Here is a 12,360-nt window from a genome sequence, read left to right as displayed (position 1 = left end):
CTTAGTTTTTTTTTTTTTTTGGGGGGGAGGAGGGGTGGAGGGAAGAGGTAATTTTTAGAATTCACTTTTAATGGTGAGTGTGGATGTTCATTCTGTTTAATATTTTTTTTACATTGTTGCAGTCATTGTATATATTATTCTTATTTTCTTCATTCTGCATCAGTTCATGTAGATCTTTCTATGTTATTATGTATATACATCACATTTATATTTCTTAGGTCACAGTGATATTCCATACATTCATAATTGATTTAACCATTCCCTGGTCAATGGAATCTACTTTGTTTCCAATTCTTTGTGATCACTTATAATGCTGCAACAATATTTATAGTTAACAATTCTTTTGAGAACTGTTTTCATAATCTTAGACCATTTTATCCATCTAATATATCACTTAAATATCTTTAACACCAAATGCTTATCAGGGAAATTTGATGCAATTTTTTTTTTCTTATTTGACTCACCACTTCCCTTCTGATCCTACTTGCAATACAGTTAGTTGAGTAAAAGCTTTTCAATTTAATGTAATCAGTTATCTACTTTGCCTTTTGTTATTGCCTTTATCTCTTGTTTAGATAAGAATACATCTCCTACCCATAGCTGTGAGAGATATGACTTTTTTTTAACAGAATAATCTTTAATATTAAAATCTTATATCCATTTACAATGGTTTAAAGTCCTGGTCTAAGCCTAATTCCAATCAGTTTACTTTCTGATTTTCCTGATTTTTTTTTAATAGGAAATTCTTTTATTTATTTATTTATTTTTATTTATTAAACAGTGCTTGGTCCTTCCCTGCTTAGGACAATTAGAATTTAGTTTGGAGAATTATAAATGTTCTATTATCTAATTCTCTATTTTATAACAAATGGCAAATAGCTTTAATGCCTACTGCTTTATAATATTGTTTGAGGTCTAGAAGTGTTATTTCCCTACATCTATTAGACTTTGACTTCTCCTTGACATCTCTAATAGATATGAAGCCATTCTTTTTCTCCAGGAACCAGCTGATAGAGTCTGTCTATTTTCTAGAGACTACCAGATAAGCATAGTAGCTTTGGATGGGTGGGTAGCCCTTACTAGATGTCATGTACTGTCCTAAGTTGAAAGTGGCTGAGAAGTCACTAATTTCCTGTTAGAAAAAAAGAGTTGAGAAATGGAAGAAGTAGTTCCCTGCCTCTGGCACTCAGCAGATTGGCTCCCATTCCAAGCTTCCTCCATCTAGAGGAGATCCCCTTTCTTACTTCTCATGTTTCCATCTTCCTTTTTCTATCCTTTCCTTTCCTCTCTCTTCCCTATTATGCTCTACATTCCAACTCCAACACAGAAACTCCCTAACCAATTTGTCTTGTCTTCCATCAGGTTGATCTTTGATAAACGAGCCTGATGTAATTTGGGGCACTTTCTGGTTCAGTGGAGCTGGCATCCTTTACTCAAGTGTGGCAGTCACTTGAATGCAGCTATGGTTCTCAGAATGGAAACCAGAGTATGTTAGGGCCGCCTGAATTTTGCTTACTGAGTTATTTCTTCAAATAGAATCTTCAGTCATAGGCTGTCAGATGTCTCCAGATCTTCCAAGAAAAGTCACTCCACTTTATTAACATAACAAATGCAGCCAGGGAGAAGCTGCTTTGGAAATTGTTCAGTTTCAAGGGAAATTTCAGTGGTATGTCATTGTGACAGGGCAGCTAGCTTGACTTCTAAGGGCAGCCACTCTTGATCAACCCTCAAATGTGATCTTGGAGAACTCAAGTCCTAAATACCCCCTGTGGGGGTGGAGGGAAGGAGGGGAAAATTTGGCACAGAAGGGAGTGCAAGGGATAATGTTGTAAAAAATTAACCAGACATATGTACTGTCAAAAAAAAAAAGTTAAAAAGAAAGAAAGAAAGAAAGAAAGAAAGAAAGAAAGAAAGAAAGAAAGAAGACAAAAAAAAAACCCAGAATGAAAAATGCTATCAGAGGGAGAACTGATAACATTATGAGTGCCAATCAAAACATTTTTCCTGTTTCTTTTTACTTGCTCCCCCTCATACGCAATATGCCTATTGTGGAAATATGTTTTTCATGGCTTCATGGGAGTTGTAATTCTTTCCTTTCCAATGAGTAGAGAAAAAGAGAATTTGGAATTGAGAACTATTTTTAAGAAAATTAATAAAAGGAAAAAAACTGAAAAAAATAAAAAATAAAAAACCTAAATACCCCCTGTGCTATTTTGCTTTCAGTCCATGGGAGAAATATTATATATATATATATATATATATATATATATATATATATATATATATATATTCTTACCTTGCAGATGAAGGTGACAGAGATGAGAACAAGTAGAGCTCTTTTTTTTCCAGCAAAATGGAGAACTAGCATCCTAAATCCCTGTTCTCCTTTCAGTTATTAATAACTTTCCACTCTGAAACATTTATATTTATTTTCAGAGATCTAAATAGACTTGAGTCCTTGCTAACATATTCTCCTTCTGAGCAGAAAAGAATATTTAATTTCTTGATGGACCTATATGAGATAATGTTTTGGTTTCCAGAAAAGTCATTTCACTTCATAATATATTAATGATTTGTTTTTAAAACTGAAAAATAGACCCATACACAAAACATGATTGTATATGAGAAATATAGATATCAGGTAGTTCAATTTTTCATTTTACAGATGAGGAAACTGAGGCCCAGACTGATGGAATTCCTTAATTAAGGTTTTAAAAAAAGTAGTACAACTCAGGTGTTCAGAATTCAAGATTAGCATTCTTTCTAATACATTTCAAGATGAATCTAGAAATATAATTCTATTTCTAGCTATGTCAAATTAGTCTATCAAGTTATATAGTGTTTAACATGTGATTAAATCTGTGTAATATGCTCTGATCTGTAGAAAACATGTGAATCTAAGTCAGTTTGAACACACTCATCTATGTTAAACAAGAGGGAGGATGGTACCATGGAAAGAGCATGGATCATATTTTCATTTATAAGAGCTGAATTCAAGTGCCAAATATGTCACTTATTAAGAGGAGGAGAAGGAATAGGAGAAGGGGGAGGAGGAAGAAGAGGAAGAAGAAGAGGAGGAGGAAAGGAGGAAGAAAGACAGATCGACAAACAGATAGAGACAGAGACACAGAGTCAGAGACAGAGAAACAGATTGAGATAGAAAGAGACATAGAGACAGAGATAGAAACAGACAGAGACAAAGAAACAGAGAAAAGAGACGAGACACACAGACAGACAGAAACACAAAGAGATCTCAGGAGAGTGAAAAAAGAGATAGTTGCTATAGACTTTTGAGCAGGGATCAGAGGTTAATAGAAGAAGACACCTGTAGATATGATAAGCCAAAAGGCAGGATGTTAAGAAAATCCCAAACAAGGTCTTGAAACTATAGCTGCTGCTCAAATCTATCTTTGAATTGAACAAGACTAGTTCTGTAGTTTCTCATAGCAACAGACATTTCCAAATTTGGCAGAATTTGTCAAGTAATTTGGGGCTTTATTAGACTTTCTGAATGACTTATTGCTGTGTAATTCTGACAGGTTAATATAATCATTACAGAGCCCACATTAAAAGAAGTTAAAGCTATCGGACCAAGTTCACACATAGCTGGTGTGTTTTAACAGTGGGACCTGAATCCAGACTTTCTTGTTGTCAAAGTTAGTCTTCTATCTACTACAATGTGCTGCTTTTTGAGCAATTATCATACAAGATAATCTGTGGTCATATGTCTATTGATAATAGTTTTATTTATCAAATATGTAGAATAATACATTATCCCCTACTAGGTACAGACCAGGGAGATCATGATACAGTACATATGCTAAACTTGAATTCTGTATTACTGGGGTTCAAATACTAAAAAAGAATCTGGGATTTAAGACTATTGGAAAATTAGTCAACCTCTGTGGACCCTAGAAAATTCAGTAACACAGATAATTATAACTAGTGATCTGTATCAATAGTTGATGGAGAGGTTTTTTTAATGGTAAAATCACAAGTGCATAACATTTTCAAATATGTGCCAGGCAAAGCGTTAGGCCACAAGAAAGATAAAAAGATGAAATAAGACAGTCCCTGCCTTCATGGAGTTTATAGTCCAAATATATGTAACTATGATGAAAGACATAATCAGGATATTCCACAAGTCTAGATGGGGAAAGCTCCTTATTCACTGGGGTGGCAAAGAATACTTAATGAAGGAGAAAACATTTGAACTGAGATTTTAAATATTTATAGATTTTAAATTATCATATATTTAAGAAGATGATTTGCAATCTAGGAAATAATAGGAATAAAGATCTGAAGTTAAGGAAGTCCAACCAAAATGACAGGAGCTAGAGAGTAAGGGAAGAAGTAAGAGGTACTACAGAAGTAATAGAATTAATCATGATCTATAGGAAACAGTTATATCTGAAAAGCAGCTAAGTTGAATACAGATTGCTGGACAGAGATGACTTAAGAAAGGTCTTGAACACTGAATAAAGTATTTCAGAAATATCAGTTTAAAAAATGGGATCTTAGTTACCAATTGTAATGTGCTATTGTCTCCAGAAGCTGCCAATCGCTCTCTGGGAAGAGATCTGCTGTGTCAACTCAAATCTCGGACAGATTCTTCTTCCTGTAGAGAACCGTTGTCTCCAGGCAGTTGCCCTTAACTCTTGTCCAGAGAAGTGACTTCCCTTCCTGCAGAGAGCCCCGTCAAGCCTGATGTAGTGCAGAGACATTAGTAGGAATGTAGAGCTTGATTTTTAAGAAAATTAACCTGATAGTAGTATGCAGGATAAATGAGGTGACAAAAAACTGGGGGTAATGGGTCTAGCATAACAATCTATCTTTGAAATGATAAGTGCTTGGCTACATATGGTAGTAATAAAGACATAGAAGAGGCACATTCAATATAAATAAACTAAGGCACGAAATAAACCAATCTGCAACCTTGTACATTGCTCTTTATCTTAAGAGAAACTTTTATGGCAATCTAAAATTTATTTTTTTAAGCCATTATTGACAATAAGTTGATTGCTTACTATTTATAGATGGACATAGCTATAAATGGACAGAGAAACTAATTTTTGTGGATAGATTGTTGAAACAGAAAATCTCAAGAATTGGATTCAGTTCTTGCCTGTGATTCATACTAGTTATGTGCCATGTAAATCACAAGCTTTCTATCTAAGAATTATGTACTAAGTTATAGACCAGATGAGATCACTATCTGATATCCAAGAAACTGCAGATCCTTGATGTAATGACCTATATCTGGAAATGACGTATTGAAGAGAAATACAACCTCACTGATTTTTTTTCTACTAAATCCAATAAGCCCAACCCAAGTGGAAACTAGATCTTTTGCTATCTTTTAAAAGTCATAAATGTCTTATTAACACTTTCTAATGGATTCATGGTTGGCTTTATTCTATGCATTTCCTTTCAGAGTTAATATGCTATTTGCATCACTAATGGTCCACTTTTCAAGTGTGGTAAAGTGGAAAGAACATAGGATTTATGGTCAAAGAACTTGCATTGAAATCCTGCCTGTTACTTACTACTTGGTTTAACCAATGAGTTTCATTACTTCCCTGGTATTAGTTTCTTCATAAGTAAAACAAGAAAGGCTAGACTGGATGTTCTATTGTTCTACATCCTATTACTCTTTAAAGGATATTGATTATTTTGCTCATTCTTTGTGACTCAAAATGGCTCTTCAAATGTTGGCAGATCTCACCTAAACTTAGAGGAAAAATTCATAGATGGATAAAGATAGAGAAAAATGAATAGATTGACAAATAGATATATATACAAGAATTGAGAGGGTAATAGATTTAGAGCAGGAAGTGGTTTCCAATATTATCTAGTCAATGTATCTAACATATATAATTATATTTCTCTATGCGGACAAGATTATAAATGAGAAACAAATTATAAAACCAAAATAGCTTTTAGACAGGAAGAAAAATAATCCAGTCATCTCGAATAATATTTAGAAAAATATTTCTTTTTCTTTGTGAAGGTATATTTTGTTTTATAACATAAAAATGATGCTAATACTTGATTTTTTATTGTTTTCTTTTTTTTAAATCAAAGAGTATCATATTCAAAGGAACTCTACATTTAAAGGAACTCTATGGTAAATCCTTTAGTAAAGTTCTTCTCTCCTTATATGATTGTTGTAAGAACTAAATGATGTAACAGATAAAAGTATCATGGGGACTGGCAATATCATTTTGGCTGCTTTGTGGAGAATGGATTGAGTTGGGGACAATTGAAGTAGGAAGACCAATTTGCAGACTATTTTGAAGTTCATGTAACAGGCAGTAAGGTCTTGAAAAAATGGTTAATTGTGAAGGACGATGAAAATGATGATAACAATGATATAGTACTTTGTTTTCCAAAGTGCTTTTACATTCATGACACACATGCACCCAATCCTGCTCATAAAACCCAGGCTTATTATATGCCTAGGATGAAATGTAACCCTAACTGTTTGACATTTAAAAACATTTAGAACTCAGTCTAACTTTCCAAACTCATCATCTATTATCTCCTTGTGTATACTCTTTAGTCTACCTCAATTGGTCTCCTTGTTATTTATATATAATGTTTTTTCATTTGCCATCTCCATGCTTTTCTTCAAATACATTATTTCTGAAATAAATTTCTCCTTCATTTCTATTTTTTAGCTTCTTTTTAAGCTCTTCTCCAGGAGAGGTGGAGCCAGGATAGCAGAGAGTAGATAGGTTTTTGAGCTCTTCCTGGTTTCCCTCAGATAAATACAGATCAAGCCTTTGAACTGGTTTTGGAGTAACAGAAACCATAAATATTTGGAGTGTAATAAATTATCAGTGGAAGTTACTTTGGAAGAACTTCAGATATGATCTTTTTCAATCAGGCACAAGGGAAGGGGGGGCTAGTGCAGACAGAGCACAGGGGTGGTATGTGTGTCCCCAGAGAATTTTACCAGGAGAATTTTAGCCAAAATACAGCAGCATTGAGTACTCTGTTCTTGTTCAGAAGCCAGTGGATCAGCAGATTACTTTGATACATCTGATGCAACTACAAAAGGCAAATAGTGAGTCCCTGAACCCCAGCATAAAGGGGTAATTCCCCATGCCCACCCAACACAGTAAGGAAGTCAGAAACACTGGTCCCAGGACAATGTGAAACTACTGTGCCTGTAAAAGAAGCTTGAAACAATTTACCCTTTGCCCAAGAGCAGATCTCAACTTTTAAAAATGAGTAAAAAAGCAAAAAGACGTCTGACCATACATAGTTTTTATGATGCCAGAGAACAGGACTTTAATGTCCTGAAGACATTAAAGGCAAATTGTCTCCAGATGATGTCCCAAAGGGTGACATAAGTTGTTCTCCATCTCACAATGCTCTCTTGGAAAAATTCAAAAAAGGATTTTAAAAGAGAGTTGGGGAAAGGTAGGTGGCACAGTGGCTAGAGCACCAGTTCTGAAATCAGGAGGACCTGAGTTCAAATCTGGCCTCAGACACTTAACCATTCCTAGCTGTGTGACCCTGGGCAAGTCACTTAACCACAATTGCCTCAGAAAAAAAAAGAGAGAGAGTTAGAAGAGCCAGAATCCTATATTATGTTATTTACAAGAAACACATTTAAAGCACAGTGATACATGCAAAGGACAGGTAAAAGGCTGGAGCAGAATTTATTATGCTTCAGCTGAAGGAAAAATGCACACACACACACACACACACACACACACACACACACACACTCAAACAAACACACAAAAACACCAGGGTAGTGAACTTGACCTCAGATCAAGCAAAAACAAAAATAGATTGAATTAAAAGAGATAAGGAAAGAAACTACATCTTAATAAGGGTACCATAGATAATGAAATAATATCAGTACTAAATATATATTACCATGTGGTATAGCATCCAAATTACTAGATAGAAGTTCAGAAAGCTACTGGAAGAATTACACATAAAAATTATATTAGTGGGGGAATCTTAACCTTGCTCTATCAGGACTAGATAAATCAAACAACAAAATAAAAATAAAGAAGTTAAAGAAGTAAATAGAATTTTAGAAAAGTTAGGTATGGTAGACCTTTGGAGAATGTGGAATAGAGACAGAAAGGAATATACTTTTTTCTCAGTGGTATATAGAACCTATACAAATTGACCATGTATTAGGGCTTAAAACCTCAAAATCAAATGCAGAAAGGCATAAATAGCAAATATATTTTTTTCAGAGCATGATACAATAAAAATTACATGTAATAAAGGGCCAGGGGGAAATAGACCAAAAATTAATTGGAAACTAAGTAATCTAACCCTAAAGGAGTGGAAAAAAACAACAAATCAGAGACATAATCAAAAATTTCTCCAAGAGAATGACAATAATGAGACAATATAGCAAAATTTATAGGCTGCAGCCAAAGCAGATCTTAGGGGAAGTTTTATAACTCTAGATGTTTACTAGCATAAAAAAGAAAAAGAGAAAATAAATGAATTGGACATGCAACTAATAAAGCTAGAAAAAGAAGTCAAAACCCCCCAATTAAATGTCAATTTTGATTCTGAAAATGAAAGGGGAGATTAATAAATGAAAAGAAGACTATTGAACTAATATTTTTTTTTCAAAAAACCCAACAAAATAGATAAAACTTTAATTAACTTGATTAGAAAAAGGAAAGTAGAAAATCAAATTGTTAGTATTACAAATGAAAAGGGTGAACTTTTCACCAATGATGAGGAAATTAGAACAATAATTAGGAGCTATTTTACCCAACTATGTGCCAATAAATCAGATAATCTAGGTGAAATGGATGAATACTTACCAAAAAATGTAGATTGCACACATTAGCTGTGGAGGAAATAAATTATTTAAATAGTCCCATTTTAGAAAAAGAAAAAAAAAATGAACAAACTATTAATTAACTCCTTCAGGAAAAAAAAAATCTCCACGGGCAGATGGGTTTATATGTGAATTCTACTAAACATTTAAAGATCAATTAACTCTAATATTATACAAACTGTTTGGAAAAATTGGGAAAGAATTACTATCAAATTTCTTTCATGACACAGGTATTGTGCAGAATAGAGTCAAAACAGAGAAAGAAAATTATAGACCAATTTCCCTAATGAATATTGATGCCAAAATCTTAAATAAAATATTAGCAAAGAGATTTCAGCAAGTTATTCCCAGTATAATACACCATGACCAAGTAGGATTTATACCAGGAATGCAGGGCTGGTTCAATATTAGGCAAACTATTAGCATAATTGACTTTATCAAGAACCAAACTAATAAAAATCATATAATTATCTCAATAGATGCAGAAAACAAAAACAAAGGATAGTGTACTTCTCATATCTGTGGAAAGGGAAAGATTTTGTAAACAAAGAAGAAGATCAAGAGTACATTAATGGAATGCAAAATGGATAATTTTGATTAAGTTTAAAAGTTTTTGTACAAACAAAACTAATGTAGACAAGATCAGAAGGGAAATAATAAATTGGGAAAACATTTTAACATTCTGATAAAGGCCTCATTTTTAAAATATATAGAGAATTAATTAAAATTTGTAACAATTCAAGCCATTCTCCAATTGATAAATGATCAAAGGATATGAACAGACAATTTTTAGATGAAGAAATTAAAACCATTTCTAGTCATATGAAATGGTACTCTAAATCACTATTGATCAGAGTAAGACAAATTAAGACAACTCTGACATACCACTCAGATTAATGACCAATTTTGAATGGAATGTGGGAAAACTTGGATACATTCTTTGTAGAATTGTGTACTGATCCAACCATTCTGGAGAGCAATTTGGTACTATGCCCAAAGAGTTATCAAATTAGCATACCCTTTGTTTGACCCAGCAGTGTTTCTACTGGGTCTATATCCCAAAGATATCTTAAAGGAGGGAAAGGGACCCACATGTGCAAAAATGTTTGTGGTAGCCCTCTTTGTAGTGGCAAGAAACTGGAAACTGAGTGGATTCTTATCAATTGGACAATGGCTGAATAAATTTTGGTATATGAATGCTCTGGAATATTATTGTTCCATAAGAAATAACCAGCAGGATTATTTTAGAGGCTTGGAGAGACCTACATGAAGTGATGCTAAGTGAAATGAATAGAATCAGGAGAATATTGTACATAGCAATAACAAGATTATATGGTGATCAATTTTGACATATATAGATGTTTTCAACTGTGAGGCAATTTAGGCTAGTTCCAATGGTCTTGTGATGAAGAGAGCCATCTGTACCAAGATATAGGATTGTGGGGATTGAGTGTGGCTCACAATACAGTATTTTCACCTTTTTTGTTGTTTTTTTGCTTGCATTTTGTTTCTTTCTCATTTTTTCTCTTTTTTGATCTGGTTTTTCTTGTGCAGCACGATACATGTGGAAATATGTATAGAATTGTACATGTTTAATATCTTGGATCCTTGCAGTCTAGGGGATGAGGTAGGGAGAAGAAAGGGAAAATTTTGAAACACAAGGTTTTACAAGGTTGAATGTTGAAAATTATCTATGCATGTTTTGAAAATAAAAAGCTTTCATAAAAATTTTTTAAAAATATATAGCTCTTCTTGAGAACTACCTCACATCACATGATTTCTGATTCTACTACCTGCTAAGACCTTTCTTGTTTGCTCCCACAAAAGGTTACTTTGTATTTGTTGTTGTTCAGTCATTTCAGTTATTTCTAACTCTCTGTAACACTAGTATACATTTTTTGTTGTTTTGGGGTTTTTTTGTTTTGTTTTGTTTTTTTGTTTTTTGGCAAACGTATTGCAGTGTTTTACATTTCCTTCATATAGATGAGGAACTGAGGGAAACAGGGTTAAGTGACTAGGCCAGAGTCACAAAGCTGATAAGTGTATGGTGGGAGGATTTGAACTTAGGAAATTGAGTCTTCCTAATTCTAAGAACAGTGCTCTATTGTAACTGTCCACCTTAATTCAACATGCTATCTATCCTGTATAAACTCTGCTTTACTTCCATGATCAAATATTAAATTATTTGTCATTTCAAGCTCTTCACAATCTGCCCCCTTCCAATTGTTTCACTATCCTTCTCAGATTCCTATGTCTGTAGCTATCAAGCTATCAATTATACTTGCTTGTTTACAACATACATACAACATTCTGCTTTTGTACATTTGCATTAACCATCCCCCATTGTTCTCTTCTAAGTTAAGTATTTATTTTATACCTACTATATTCCCCCTTTGCAAAGCATTACACAAACATGAACTAATTAATATTCACAACACCTCAGTGAGACCAGGTATTATGAATATATCCATTTTACAGATGTAGAAACTGAGTAGGCAAGAAGACAACAGCATTTCTAAGCAGTAGGGATACAAAAAAAGATAAAAATAAAAACAAACAAAAAACATCCCACTTTTTAATCTGAGAGTGTAAGCAATTATGTAAAACAATAAACACATAGGTTAAAATGGGAATAATCTTAAGAGGAAAGACACTACTAGTATTTAGAAGGATTGGGAAAAATGTTTAGGAAAGGTGTTATTTTAGCTAGAACTTTAAGCTTCCTTCAAGACTAAGCTTAAAAGTCATTTTGTCATTCTTTCTCATTTCTCTATGTTTCAAGAGTCTTTCGATCCAAGGGTACCTTCAAAATCTTTGGTATGTATTTTGTTTATAACTGAGAATGCACTACCCTTTGATCCAGCAGTGCTACTACTGGGCTTATATCCCAAAGAAATACTAAAGAGGGGAAAGGGACCTTTGTGTGCCAAAATGTTTGTAGCAGCTCTTTTTGTAGTGGCTAGAAACTGGAAGATGAATGGATGTCCATCAATTGGAGAATGGTTGAGTAAATTATGGTATATGAAGGTTATGGACTATTATTGCTCTGTAAGAAATGACCAGCAGGAGGAATTCAGAAAGGCTTGGAGAGATTTGCATGAACTGATGCTGAGTGAAATGAGCAGAACCAGAAGATCACTATACACTTCAACAACAATACTGTATGAAGATGTATTCTGATGGAAGTGGATATCTTCAACATAAAGAAGATCCAACTCACTTCCAGATGATCAATGATGGACAGAAACAACTATATCCAGAGAAGGAACACTGGGAATTGAATGTAAAATATTAACATTACTGTCTATCTACCCAGGTTACTTATACCTTCGGAATCCAATACTTAACGTATAACAAGAAAATTGGATTTACACACTTATATTATATCTAGGTTATACTGTAACACATGTAAAATGTATGAGATTGCCTATCATCTAGGGGAGGGAGTAGAAGAAGGGAGGGGAAAATTTGGAAAAATGAATACAAGGGATAATGTTATAAAAAATTACTCATGCATATATACTGTCAAA

Source organism: Sminthopsis crassicaudata, chromosome 1 (assembly GCF_048593235.1).
Source record: "Sminthopsis crassicaudata isolate SCR6 chromosome 1, ASM4859323v1, whole genome shotgun sequence".
Classification (NCBI taxonomy): domain Eukaryota; kingdom Metazoa; phylum Chordata; class Mammalia; order Dasyuromorphia; family Dasyuridae; genus Sminthopsis; species Sminthopsis crassicaudata.
The sequence above is the reverse complement of the archived record's forward strand: the minus strand, read 5'-3'. Positions refer to the sequence as shown.